General features: G+C 43.2%; 1 protein-coding gene across 4 annotated transcripts in view; it reads left to right on the plus strand.

The window, feature by feature from the left end:
• Positions 1-9,302: 9,302 nt before the first annotated feature.
• The window catches only part of PRKG2 (protein kinase cGMP-dependent 2), a 122,763-nt gene continuing 119,421 nt past the window's right edge, over positions 9,303-12,644 (plus strand). The window contains exon 1 of one of the 4 annotated variants that reach the window (XM_078002639.1): positions 9,303-9,786. The gene's annotated coding sequence lies outside the window, so the exon portion shown is untranslated. The remainder of the gene's footprint in view (positions 9,787-12,644) is intronic. The other 3 variants (XM_015138436.3, XM_015138435.3, XM_028848470.2) reach the window with 3 other exon arrangements.

Raw genomic sequence — 12,644 nt, forward strand, 5'->3', positions numbered from 1 at the left:
GGAATGGAATGACAGAGGAAATGAAGACAGTGAGTGTGGATGTTGGGAAATTTGTGAAGGAGCGGTATATTACAAGATATAATGAAGAAGCTCTTGCTTAATGTGGGAGAAAATTAAGAAACCAAAGTTCTTTAAGAACAGACAGGTGATCAAGAGCACAGGTAGAAGCACCGAATTTAGACAGAGTAATGGACGCATCATCCTAAGGGAAAATGAGGGAGAAAAGGGTGTATCTTGGTGCAGACAGGCTTCTAGATTTTATGTAGGGACACTGAGGTAGTTCTTATTGATGAGTTGTACTTAATCTCTTTGTGCCTCAGTTTCCTTATTTAATAAATGGCTAAAATAATAGTATCTCATAGGGTCTTCCTGAGGATTAACTGCATTAATGCATTTCAAGTGCAGTGCTCACATGCATTGTAAGGGCTCAACACATATTATTGTTATTGTATGAGTTGGCTAGGGCTGCTGTAACAAAGTTTCATAGACCAAGTGTTTTAATGACATATTTATTGTCTCACAGTTCTAGAGGCTAGATGTCCACAATCAAAGTGTTGACAGCATTGGTTCCTTCCAAGGGCTGTGAGGAAAGAATTTGTTCCAAACCTTTCTCAGCTTGTAGATGGTTGTCTTCATGTTATCCTTCCCATATGACTGTCTCCGTGTCCAAATTTCTCCTTTTTAATAAAGGCACCAATCATATCAGATTAATGCCGCTCTAATGTCCTCATCTTAATTAATTAAATCTGTAATAATCCTATATCCAAATAAGGTCACATTCTGAGGTACAGGGAGTTGTGATTTTGACATATGAATTTTAGGAGGGACACAATTCAATCCATAACAATTATTTGCTTTGAAGAGTCAGTGAGGCCAACGACCATGAGTAAGAATGGTTAGATGAAGGTTTGAAGAAAGAGGAAAAGATTTACTACATTCATTGTAGTAGAGAGAAATATAGGCGACCAGGTAAATTCAGGAAGATTACCAGGGAGTATTCAGTGCCCAGAGGAGATTGATATCAAGAATTCAGAGTGGTGTAAAACCCAAAATCCTTACCATTGCCTACAGGGCCCTATGTAATTGGGCCTCGCTGTACCCTCTCTGAACTACCCTGATCATGCTCCTCCATGTTCTCAGGTTCCAGCCACAATAGCTTTCTTTCTACCCCTGAAACTTACCAAGTTCTTTTGGCCTTGATATAGTTTGGCTGTGTCCCCATGCAAATCTCATCTTGAATTATAATCCCAGTAATCCCTACATGTCTAGGGAGAGACTTGGTTGGAGGTGATAGGATCATAAGGGCGGTTTCCTCCATGCTGTTGTCATGACAGTGAGTGAGTTCTCAAGAGATCTGATGATTTTATAAGGGGCTCTTCCCACTTTGCTCCTCCCAATCTCTCTCCTGCTGCCATGTGAAAAGGTCCAAGTTTGCTTCCCCTTCACCTTCTGACATGATTATAAGTTTCCTGAGGCCTCCCTAGCCATATGGAACTATGAGTCAATTAAAACTCTCATTTATAAATTACCCAGTCTCAAGGAAGTTCTCTATAGCAGTGTGAGAACTGACTAATACAGGCCTGTTGGCCATTGCACTTGCTTTTCCCTCTGCCTGGCATATTCCTTCCTAGATCGTCTTATGGTAGGCTTTGTTTCATCATTTGGGCTTCACGCAAATGCTCCCCCTTAAAAGAGGTCTTCTGAATACCACTTCTCAGAAATAGCTCTCCATTTTCTTTTTTTGTTTTTCCTTTTCTCTCCTGTTATTTCTTTTATTAAAATACTGTACTCCCTAACATTCTACTGTGTTTTTTGTATCTTTTTAATGTGTTTATGCAAAATGAATAATGTATTTTGTGTATATTATCTTTAATTTATGCAAAGAATATTGTGTTTTTTAATATATATATATACATATCTCATTGTACTTCTGCTTTCTACAAGATACTGTTATTTTTAAGGTATATAATTTTGTTTGTGAACATCTAACTTGTTTCTAAGTATTGTTTAATATTCTATGGCATATAGCCTTAGGAACTTACATACTTACCCTCCAAGGGATGCATACCCAGGTGCCCTCTAGCCTCTAATCATAACAATAAAAAAGAAGTTGCAATAAACATCCTAGTACATGTTCCCTTATGGACTCATATGGGAATTCTCTAGGATATATGGTATACTCAGAAGTGGAATCGCCAATGGGCTGTACATATTCTTAATTTGAGTAAATCCTGCCAGATGGTTCTTTAGAATGGCTTTCCCACCAGTCTCCTACTGGTGACCCAGAATTTAAGTTTATGAGAACAGAACCTATCTCTACCTTGTTTCACTAGTTCTTATTGTTTAAGTACAAGAAGAAGAAGTGGAATTCCTTCCTAATGGGGGCTTCTCCTGGCTATTGTAAGACATAAGGCTGGGGCAAGGTACCAGTAGTATGAGATAATGCTTTCCATACCAAACTGTGTAAGGAGTATAGTAAAGACAGTGAGGAACTAAATAGAGGATCAAGGAACTAGAAGGAACTAGAAGTCACTATAGGGCCAGAAACACATGAAGAGAACGTAATAGAGCAATTAAGCTTGAAGGATGGAAAGTTGTTGTCATAGAGTATAATGTCTTATTTTAGTTTGGTTTCTCTAGAAAATAGAACCTAAGGTAAAGCTCAAATGTGATATTCTATTTAGAATATTATCCTAGGGAAGCAAGAATGAGCAGAAAAACAGAAATAAAAGAGAGAAGGAGAAAAAGCAGATTTGAAGTTGTGCATTACTGATTTGTCTACAGCTTCTCTAGAAAACAAAGCTGGTTGCTGAGTCATGCCAGAGTAGCCAGAAATACAGAACCATTGCATCTTTGAACAGCTCCTGGGTGGGCAGAAAGGGTGAACAATTTATTTGTTGTCTTCTTCCTGGCTCCTGTCTCTCAGTGGTTAAAGTCGGCTCCACAGGGCTTTAATTCCACTTATTTCTGGGTTGTGTTTTGGGCCCCTCCAGGCAGCAGTGAGGGAATCCAGAAATCCAGAGCTTCTGTGGGTTCAGTCAGGTCAGCCCAGGGGCCTGGAGCTGCTGATGTTCCCTCTACAGTGGGTATTATGAAGGTCATGCTGGTCTGGCCCTGGATCCAAGGGAGGCGGAGGTCAGTGACAGCATTAGCCTGGGCTTTAAAACCATGGGGACAACACTAGCCATTGCTTGGGCCATTCTGACTGAGAAGCAAGGCAAATGGCTGAAGCCCTGGAGGCAGGCAGGGCTGTGCAGATCTGGGGTGCATATGCACTAGCAGAATTGATGATTTTAGAGGGATTTCCAGGTGTGACTATGGGAGTGATGGTTGAAGCTGAGACAGAGCTATTAGATATGGGAAGACTAAGGAGTTGAGAGGTGAAAGTGTTGGATGGGTAGTCCAGGTTGACTCTGAAATAGCACAGGGTGGTGGGATGCTAAATACTGTGAACCTAGTGCATGGTTAGTGTACACTGGCTATATTATTTGATGACTACCTATACCTAGAAAAAAATCACTATTTAGGAAAGTTAATGCACCCTGGGCTGAAACTTATTATGTATAGATAAAACCAGAAAACCAAATTTATTTATATTTTGTACTTTTAAAGTAAAATTTACTATTACCTGATTGCCAATTGGACAGACTATTAATTTCTAATTTATACCATTATTCTAAACAATTGTCTATTCCAGAAGGAAAATCAAGAACATGTTCCAAATTCTTTCTCTAGAACTTCAGAAACATAAGCAAAATTCTTCTGGATAACAAATCATGACTTTCTATCAACTGTAGGATTGGACCTGCTGTGTGTGGTACTGGGATATATACAGCAAAGATAATCAAATGTGAACCATGCCCTGCAGGTATTTACAGTTCTGTAGGAGAGATAAATATAGTTAGGCACCAATAATACAAAGTAGAAAGTGATAAATACCACAAGAAGGGTTGAGACAAAGTACAGTGCTGGCAAGTTCGGGAAAAGGGGTGGACACCTAGAAATAATCAGTGTAGCTATGAGATGAGAGAGAGAGAGAGAGAGAGAGAGAGAGAGAGAGAGAGAGAGAGAGAGAGAGGGAGGAAAGGGCTAAAGCCAGAATCCTGGGAAAATGTGGACTGGGTGGAAGTGGGAATAGACAAGCGGGGACATTCAGAGAGAGCATGGGCAAGAGACTGTTCAATTCTGTTCTAGATTGGGATCACATGAAGGCTCGGCTGCTGCTTGGAGGAGCTTAGAAATAGCCCAGATGTATCAGGAGCTAATGCCCATAACACTCTCATCCCCATCCAGGATCACTGGGAAGGCATTGGTAAATGACAGGCTACTGTGCCCTTTGGAAAGCAGAGTAGAAAGGAGACTAATGCTTCCAATGCTAGGCCTGGAAGATTGTGTGACATTATTGATGAGCTTCCACAGAGGAAGTAGAGGCACCACATATGGGGTTCACTTTCAAGTCTCTAGTATCTTAATAGACAGTTTTTGTTTTTAAAAGAAGATAGTAGATTAAAGAGTGAAAATTTTAAATTATTTTTTAAATAATGAAGAGACTTGAGCTGGGTATGTTCTGGAGATATAAGCATTGATACAACAAAGTCCTGGCTCTGAAGTCTAATAAGGGAGATTGGCAAGTTAACAAGGATTTGTAACTTGGAGCACCATGTTGCTGTGGGCTCATGGGAGAGAAACACTAACCTGCCTGGTCAGCAGGACTTCATGGAAGAGATAAATGGCATTGAGGTAAATAAAGGGATTGTGGGCTGCAGGGGAGCTTAGATAACATGAAAATTTGGGTGGATTCAATTGGCCTAGTTTTATAACCATATTGAGTGATGCTGGAACCTGGACAGCAAAAGCATCAAAGGCAAATGGGATTTTCTCTGGGTTAGGGTTTGGCAAATCCAATCAGAAAGAAGGGCACTTTGACCTGAGGTTCTAGCCTTAGCAACTGAAATGGCTGCTCATGGAGTTAGTCTGGTAGGATAAGGAGGCCTGAAGATAAATGAAAGAATAAAAGAGGGAAGGAAACAAAGCCAAAGAAATGGTGAGAAAATGGAGTGTGAACCACCAACATGGAAGTTTTGTCCCTCTTATGTCCCCAGGAGATTTTTCTGCTGATACATAGAAGGGACCTCAGTTGGGCCTTGGAGGGCACCAAGCTGGAATTTAAAGGTTATGAGCACAAGGCTGATCTGATGGGGTGCCCTGACAGAGTCTGTGTGCAAAGGTAACTATAGAGTTTCCTGTGTAGAAATTTATCCCAAGAAAATAAGATTGTCATGGGATGATCCTAATCCATAATTTAGTCATCCAGGGGCTTGGGAGTCTGAATTAAGTATGGAAACATTACTGGATCTCTTCCTAGCTCAGCCTCTTGGATGCAGGTCCCTGAAAGAAACAGAAAGTGGGCAAAACTGGGAGATTTCTGTAAAACACTTGGGCTGCTTGGGGACTTTTCTGTGTATAAAACAAGGGAAGACAGGCCTTTTATCATCCCCATCTTCATAGGCTACCTCTGAACTTTGACATCGTGAGAATTCTAGTGCTCTGGTAACAGTGCTTAGCAGAGACCAGGAGACCTGGTGGAGCAGAGGCTTACCTAGTGGGAGGAGGATTAGTCGTGAACATGTCCCACATTGCCCATGTGCTCAGATTAACATTGCAGATGGGCCTCTGAGAGGGCTGTGTTCCTCAGTCAATGGCAGAGAAAGGCCAGTGGATTTTGATTTCTCGTTGTCTTTGTAGAGGTAGAAGAAGTCGAGATTTTAGGGTCTGGAATTATATAGATTGGTTCTGCAACTTATTAACTCTATGAATTTGATTAAAGTTACTTAACTCTCTGAGTTTCCTTCCTCAGGTGCGCTTACCTCCTCAGGTCAAAGGAGTAAATGAGAAATTACATGGAAGCCTTTAACTCATGACACAGAGTCCAACATCACAGGCTAGATTCCTTCAGCCTGAAGGTGCTTCCTCCTCACTCCCTGTCTCACTCTTACCCTCCTTAAGTTTAAATGCCGTCTTTTTTTTTTTTTTTTTCCCCGAGAGACATTATCCCTGAGCCCCTGTAGCAGACTCTAGATTGTCTACCCAGCATCTGTTCCCATCCTCTACTTTTTATTCGGGTATGCACTTCTCAAAGAATGCAATCCGAAAGAGTTAGGAACCGGTCCTGCAGAGCCTAAGAACCTGGGAATGGTGGTTCCCCCCTCCATCTCCAGCATTTAGGTGTGAGCACATGCTCAGTTTGGATTAATGGCAGGTGAGAAGTCTCCTGGAAGCTTCCAAGAACGATTTCCCGACTCTGGAAAAGAGACTCTCTACTCCAGCCTGGGCAACAGCGTGACACTCCGTCTCAAAAAAAAAAAAAAAAAAAGAGACTCTCTGCGACGTTTGGGCACTGTTGGGATTGCCCATAATAAAAGCAGTTGTTCCAGTCATCCTGGGGCCATGGGTGAAGCAGCCCCAGGGACAAAGCTGCCATACTGGGGATGGCAGGGGGAATAACGGGAACAGGCCAGGGTCTTCCCAGACACAACTCTGTTCCTGAATTCACCAACTAGAGCCTCCTGACGTTGGAACTTCTTCCCTTGTGAAACAGTAAGTTTTCTTATAATTTAAGACATTCTAAATTGGGTTAATTATTAATTGCAGCCTCCCACATCTAAATTATAACCCCATATTTTTTTCTCTCATTTTCCTTCACAGTATTTCCCCCATATATGCTCACTTTTGTGTTTACTTGTTTAATGTCTGTTTCTCTCACTGGATTGTACACTCTAAGTTGGCAGAAATCACAAGTTAATTTTGTTCACCATTGAATTCTAAGTATTTGGCACTGGGCCTGAGATGCAGGAGCTGCTGAAAGCACATTTGTTGAAAGACTGGACGCGGTGGCTCAAGCCTGTAATCCCAGCACTTTGGGAGGCCGAGACCGGCGGATCACGAGGTCGGGAGATCGAGACCATCCTGGTTAACACGGTGAAACCCCGTCTCTACTAAAAAATACAAAAAACTAGCTGGGCGAGGTGGCGGGCGCCTGTAGTCCCAGCTACTCGGGAGGCTGAGGCAGGAGAATGGCGGGAACCCGGGAGGCGGAGCTTGCAGTGAGCTGAGATCCGGCCACTGCACTCCAGCCTGGGTGACAGAGCGAGACTCCGTCTCAAAAAAAAAAAAAAAAAAAAAAAAAAAAGACTGAATAAAAGGCTCAAAAAATGGTCACTTTCCTTCTCTTCCTCCTTTTCCTTGTTCAGCATGGTACAGTTGACAGAGCACATGACTGCTGGGAGGGAACTTAGGTTCCCCCTCAAACTCTTCCTAGCTGGGTGACCCTGGGCAGCAGCCTGCACTGCATTCACAGCTTTCAAGCTTTTACCTCAATGAATGGTAAGAAAGTACGTATGACCCACTTGACCCAGTGTGTGTGCATACTCTGCTATATTTTATTCTATTTGGTATCATTTTAAAAATGCTGGCTTTGACTCAATACATCAATTTTATAATCCATTAATTAGCAACCCATTGTTTAAAAAAACCCAGGACTCAATGAAATGTGAGGACTTTGCAGCACTATTCACAACAGCAAAGTCATGGAGTCAACGTACGTGTCCATTAAGGAGTGATTGGATTTATAAATGTGGTTTTATATTATATATACACACATATATAAAATATATACACACACACTTTGGTGGTATACATACACATGCTGTGTACCTATCACCTGAAAAATTCAAAAATTTTTTTAGATTCAGGGGTATTACACACACACACACACACACACACACACACACAATGGAATACTACCCAGCCACAAAAACAATGAAATTATATCTTTTGCCACAACATGGATGGAACTAGAGGCCATTATCCTAAGTGAAATGACTCAGAAATGAAGTCAAAAACTGCATAATCTCTTATAACTGGGAGCTAAACAATGGGTAGGCATGAACATCCAGAATGGAATAACAGACATTTGGGACTCCAATAGGTGGGAGGGTGGGAGGTGGGTGAGGTAGGAAATATAACTTATTGGGTACAGTGCACATTATTAGGGTGATAGGTGCGCTAAAAGCCCAGACCTCACCACTAGGTGTTATGTCCGTGTAATGCGACTGCACTTGCACCCCTGAATCTAAATTTTTTTTGAACTAAAGACTTTGAAAATCTGTTTTTCTCCTTTTTGTCATTAAATCGTTTATAAAAATTCAGCCCAACTTAAAAGTCCATTATTACAGCGATATACAATTATTTATTTTCTCTTTTCCTGTGGAATTCTTCCTCACTCCTTTCTCCTCTTTTTTTTTTTTTTTTTTTTTTTTTTTTTTTTTTTTTTTTTTTTTTTTTTTTTTTGAGGTCTGTATAAAATGTACCGATTCTGGGATAACTTCATGAAAAAGTACTTTGTATACTTTTGCTATTTTCCTCCAGTTAGTATAAAAACAAACAGGACTATATTCCTCCTCCTCTGAAACTTAATGGCTTCATTCAACATATTTTACACGGGCCTCATTTTTTATATAAGTTTATGTATGTAACAGTGTATACAAATGTTACATGAGCCCCACTGCCACCATGTGGTTTAAAAACCCAGGAGAGTTGGTTGTAACATTCTCTAGATGCACAGTGAGGAATAGACCCTCACTGTACTTTCCATCTCTCAACACAGAAACTGCCCTTGTCCTCCGTGAATTTGCTGGTGAAATTCCTCTAGGGGCAGGAGGAAAGGGAAAAAGCCACACGGAGATCTCACAACTCCAGAACACAGCAAATAATGCGGTGGGGTGTACATATATATTTAGAAAACCATATTGCACCCCTCAAGAAAAAAAAAATGTACTCAAAAGGCGAAGAGAGAGCATTATCTACTTGGGTGATCAAGAAAGCTCCCTGCCCAAAGACCTGCAGATTCGGAAGGTATACTCTCTGTCCCTCGAAACTCGATTCAACCCCTGCCCCCAGCGTCACGTGAATTGGCAAACTAGATGTAAGTTATGGCCTCAGAATCTGGGAGGGGCGCATCGACGAGCTGCTTCGGGGTCACATGTCTTCGTAGAAGGGCATTGGTGTGACAGAGGAAGGCATGTCCAGGGTACGTGCGCCTGTTTGAGCTCTGGGAGGGAAGGCGAAGTGGAGAGAGCCTGCAGTGAACACAGATTGGAAGGATGGAGGAAAGGGAGGGGAAGGAAAAAATGAACACCTCCGTGAACTTTCCTCTCCCTTCGTCCCAGACACTTGAAATAGAAATAATAACATGAACAAAAATGCTTACAACCACGATGTTATCGCCCTACTTAAGTTGCCTCACTCTGGAGGGTATGGGGTATAAAGTGCACACTGCGGTTGTGTCGGGAGTAAAGGTTCGGGCTGGTGTGGGTGCGCGCGCGGGTGACCCCACCTTTAGGGAAGCCGGCGCCCTACTCTCCAGGCAGTAGCCCCGGCTGACCCCCTCCCTCCTCCTTCCCTCCTCTTTTCCCTCCCTCCCTGCTTGTCTCCTCTGCACCGGCCCCCGCCGCGGAGCCAGGCGGCAGCACCGACGCCGCCGCAGCTTCTGCCCGCATCGCGCTAACCCGCGCCTCCCGCTCACACGTAGCCGGAGCGACGAGCCAGCAGCCCCGGGCCCGCGCTGCGCACCGTGCGCACGGCGGGGCTGGCTGAGCTGACCTGAGCTGGGCTCAGGCGCCGCAGGCAGCTGGGGAGGGCGGCGTGGGAGAGGACGCTGAGACGCAGGGGCGGCCGCGCCGAGGTGACAAACTGCGCACCTGGAAAGTTACCCGGCTGTCTGGTGAGGTTCGTGGGCTGGGGGGCTTGGGCACCGGGGTGTGAGGGCGTGCGGGGAGGGACAGGGTCGGGGTGCGCGCTTGTGCATGCTGTGCGTGCGTTGCGCGATGTGCGCCTCTATTCCACACCCAGCCGGTCTCTTGATTGTGCTGTTCGAGTGTGGACGGGTGCACGCGTTGCATTCTCTAGGTGTGGCAGCGTTTCCTGAGCTGCTGGAGGCAGGGAAAGGCTACTTGTGTTTAGAGGCTCAGTTGAGGGCGGGAGGGGCTCAGCCCCAGTGGGGAGTCCTCAGGGTTCTCTAGGTTTAGGGAGGAGCGGCGGTGGAGGCTGTTGCTCGGAGCTAGGGCTTGGCGGTGCTGTCAGGGCTTGCGCTCCCGGCTTTGCTTCGTCCAGCTCTGAGTAGTTGCTAGGGGACAGTCCTCAGGCAAGGACTTTTAGGAGTCCTGGTAAACTTGTGTGGGTGTCCTTTTGTCACTCTTGGCACCGTGAGGCGCTTTCATATTTCTGTATTTCTTGGTGATGAAGAAACAAGAGCAAACAAAGCCCAGAAACCAGCCACTTTGGGGATGAGAGAAAAAGAAATAGGTTCGGTTTTGAGAAGAACTACGGTGCAAGTACAAAGTAGCTAAGGCCAGAGCTGACAATAAAAACAATGCATGCAGAATTAGGTAGAAAGGGTGACGCTGGGACAAATGCCTTGATTTCCTGATCTTCATCTTGTTCCCCAAGTTCCCAGGGGCTTTTAATTTTTTTTTTTTTTTAAAGGAAGAGAGCAACATACACCTGCCTCCACCCCACCACACCCTCATACTTACAGTTTCTTAGAAATTGTCTCTTTTCTTTGCAAGTTTCTATTTAACTCTTGAAGAAGGCGATCATCCCACATAACGTACACTAGCTGTTTTCAGTACTCCTGTTTAGTTTTGCACAGGAGGGTATGAGCTAATATGGCAGAGAATTCTCTTTGGAGAATTAGAGCACATCCTCTCCATTGGAACACTGTGTGACTAAGAATAAACGACCTGAAAAGATGATGCCCAGACATCTTTCTCTTTTACGTGAAATCCTTAACTCCAGTTCTATGAAGTCATTACAAGTGAGGCTAATGAGAATTCACCTCACAGTGACGGTATATGTTGCCTGGCTGTTGCCCAAGTCCTGTGATCCCTTATTGTCTTGCTTCCTCTAGGTTATTTTTCCTATCAATTATCTCTTCTTCTCCCATGTTTTCATTTTTCCGATCTCCTGTGCTTCATTATCCTGGAGCTGCAGACATTTTCAAGTTTTCATTATTTTAAAAATCCCTTACATGAACCGTGATACCATCTTGCAGGCTCTACTCTTAGTGTCAGCTCTTTCCATGGTTCTTTGTAGTTGGGTGTCTATCCCCATTCTTCTTTGACAAATCAGATTCAGTACTTTTCCCTCTGATCTCATTTCCTGTGACAGGCCTGTGGGATGAGTACAGCCTTTTCACCTCTTAAGGATCTTATCTGCATGGTCTTTCTGATGCTTCTCCTAAGTCTCTTATTGGTACACATGTTCCTTCTCCTTCTTTGTTATTTGCTTCTCCTCCTCCTCCTCCTCTCCCACAAATAATATCCACAGATATTACCTATATGTTCATAGTTAACAATAGAGACATTCCTTTCTTATCTCCCTTAGTGATCTCATCTACAAATGGGACTTCATTTCTTCTGTGGAGTAATTTCTTCCCTTGACTTTTCTTTTTTGCTTCCAACTGCTAGACATTTGCATCATGATGACCCAAAAGCATCTCAAAATCAATATGTATAAATCCAGACTCATTACTGTCTTTTCAAAGCATCCTCATTCTCCTGACTTCTGTCAGTGCCACAGTGCCTAGCCCATACACAGTGCACTATGTGTTCTTTTGGAATGACTGAATGAATGAAGAGTAGATAGTACTACTTTCCTTCAAGCCTCCTAAGATCAAAACATTGAAATCATTTTGATTACCCTCCCGTGCACATCCATTTAATTACTACATTAGAGATGCTATCCTGCAGTGTTCCTCCTACTCATCCTCTTCTTTTAATATTAATCTCTTCACATCCTCTCTCACTTTAACCAAAGCAGTACCTTCTTACCATATCTTACAGTTTTCTTTCCAACCTCATATAGACCTAGACACTCTTCCTCTCCTCATCACCAATATCCTGGGCATTTGCATCCAATTCATCAACTTCAGCCTCTATTTATGTATCAATAACTGCTTAATATTTTCAGCTTTCCTCTTTCTTTAGCTTTTCTTGTCCCTCATTTCTTGCTGCTTACTAAACTTCTCTACCTTAAAGTTTCCACTGGCGCTTCAAACTGAGTATATCCAAAATTAAACTCACCGTCCTATCCCTCAAATCTGCTCCTCATTTTGGTCAATGACATTACCTTTTACCCAGTCGCCACGATGTAAACTTTCAAATCCTCATCCTCTTTCTTCTTGCCACCACTCAAAAATTCTGCTAGCTATAATCTTCTGACCTGGACTTACAGACCCACATTTCTGTGTGTTTGCTTGTTTATCTGTTAATATAGCCCCCCAAATAGCTGAATTTGGTAGTCAAATATAGGCTATGTGACATTCATAAAATTCGCCACAAACATTCTGCTGGGGCAGAGGGTGGGGAGGGGAGGCACTTTAAAGAAATAACCTCCAGAGTAGCTGCAACTTTGGTACAATAAGGTCATATGATTTCCTGTCAAGAGAAAGTTTTTCTCCAGCCGGGATGCTGTGGACAGAGAAAACAAGCAGTAGATTCCAAACTGAGCCCCAGGTCAACAGTCACAAGGTCAGATGGACAGATGCTTTTAATTGTGGCATTGATGTGAAAGTGAGCTGTTCCTCA

Source organism: Macaca mulatta, chromosome 5 (genome assembly GCF_049350105.2).
Source record: "Macaca mulatta isolate MMU2019108-1 chromosome 5, T2T-MMU8v2.0, whole genome shotgun sequence".
NCBI classification, from domain to species: Eukaryota; Metazoa; Chordata; class Mammalia; order Primates; family Cercopithecidae; genus Macaca; species Macaca mulatta.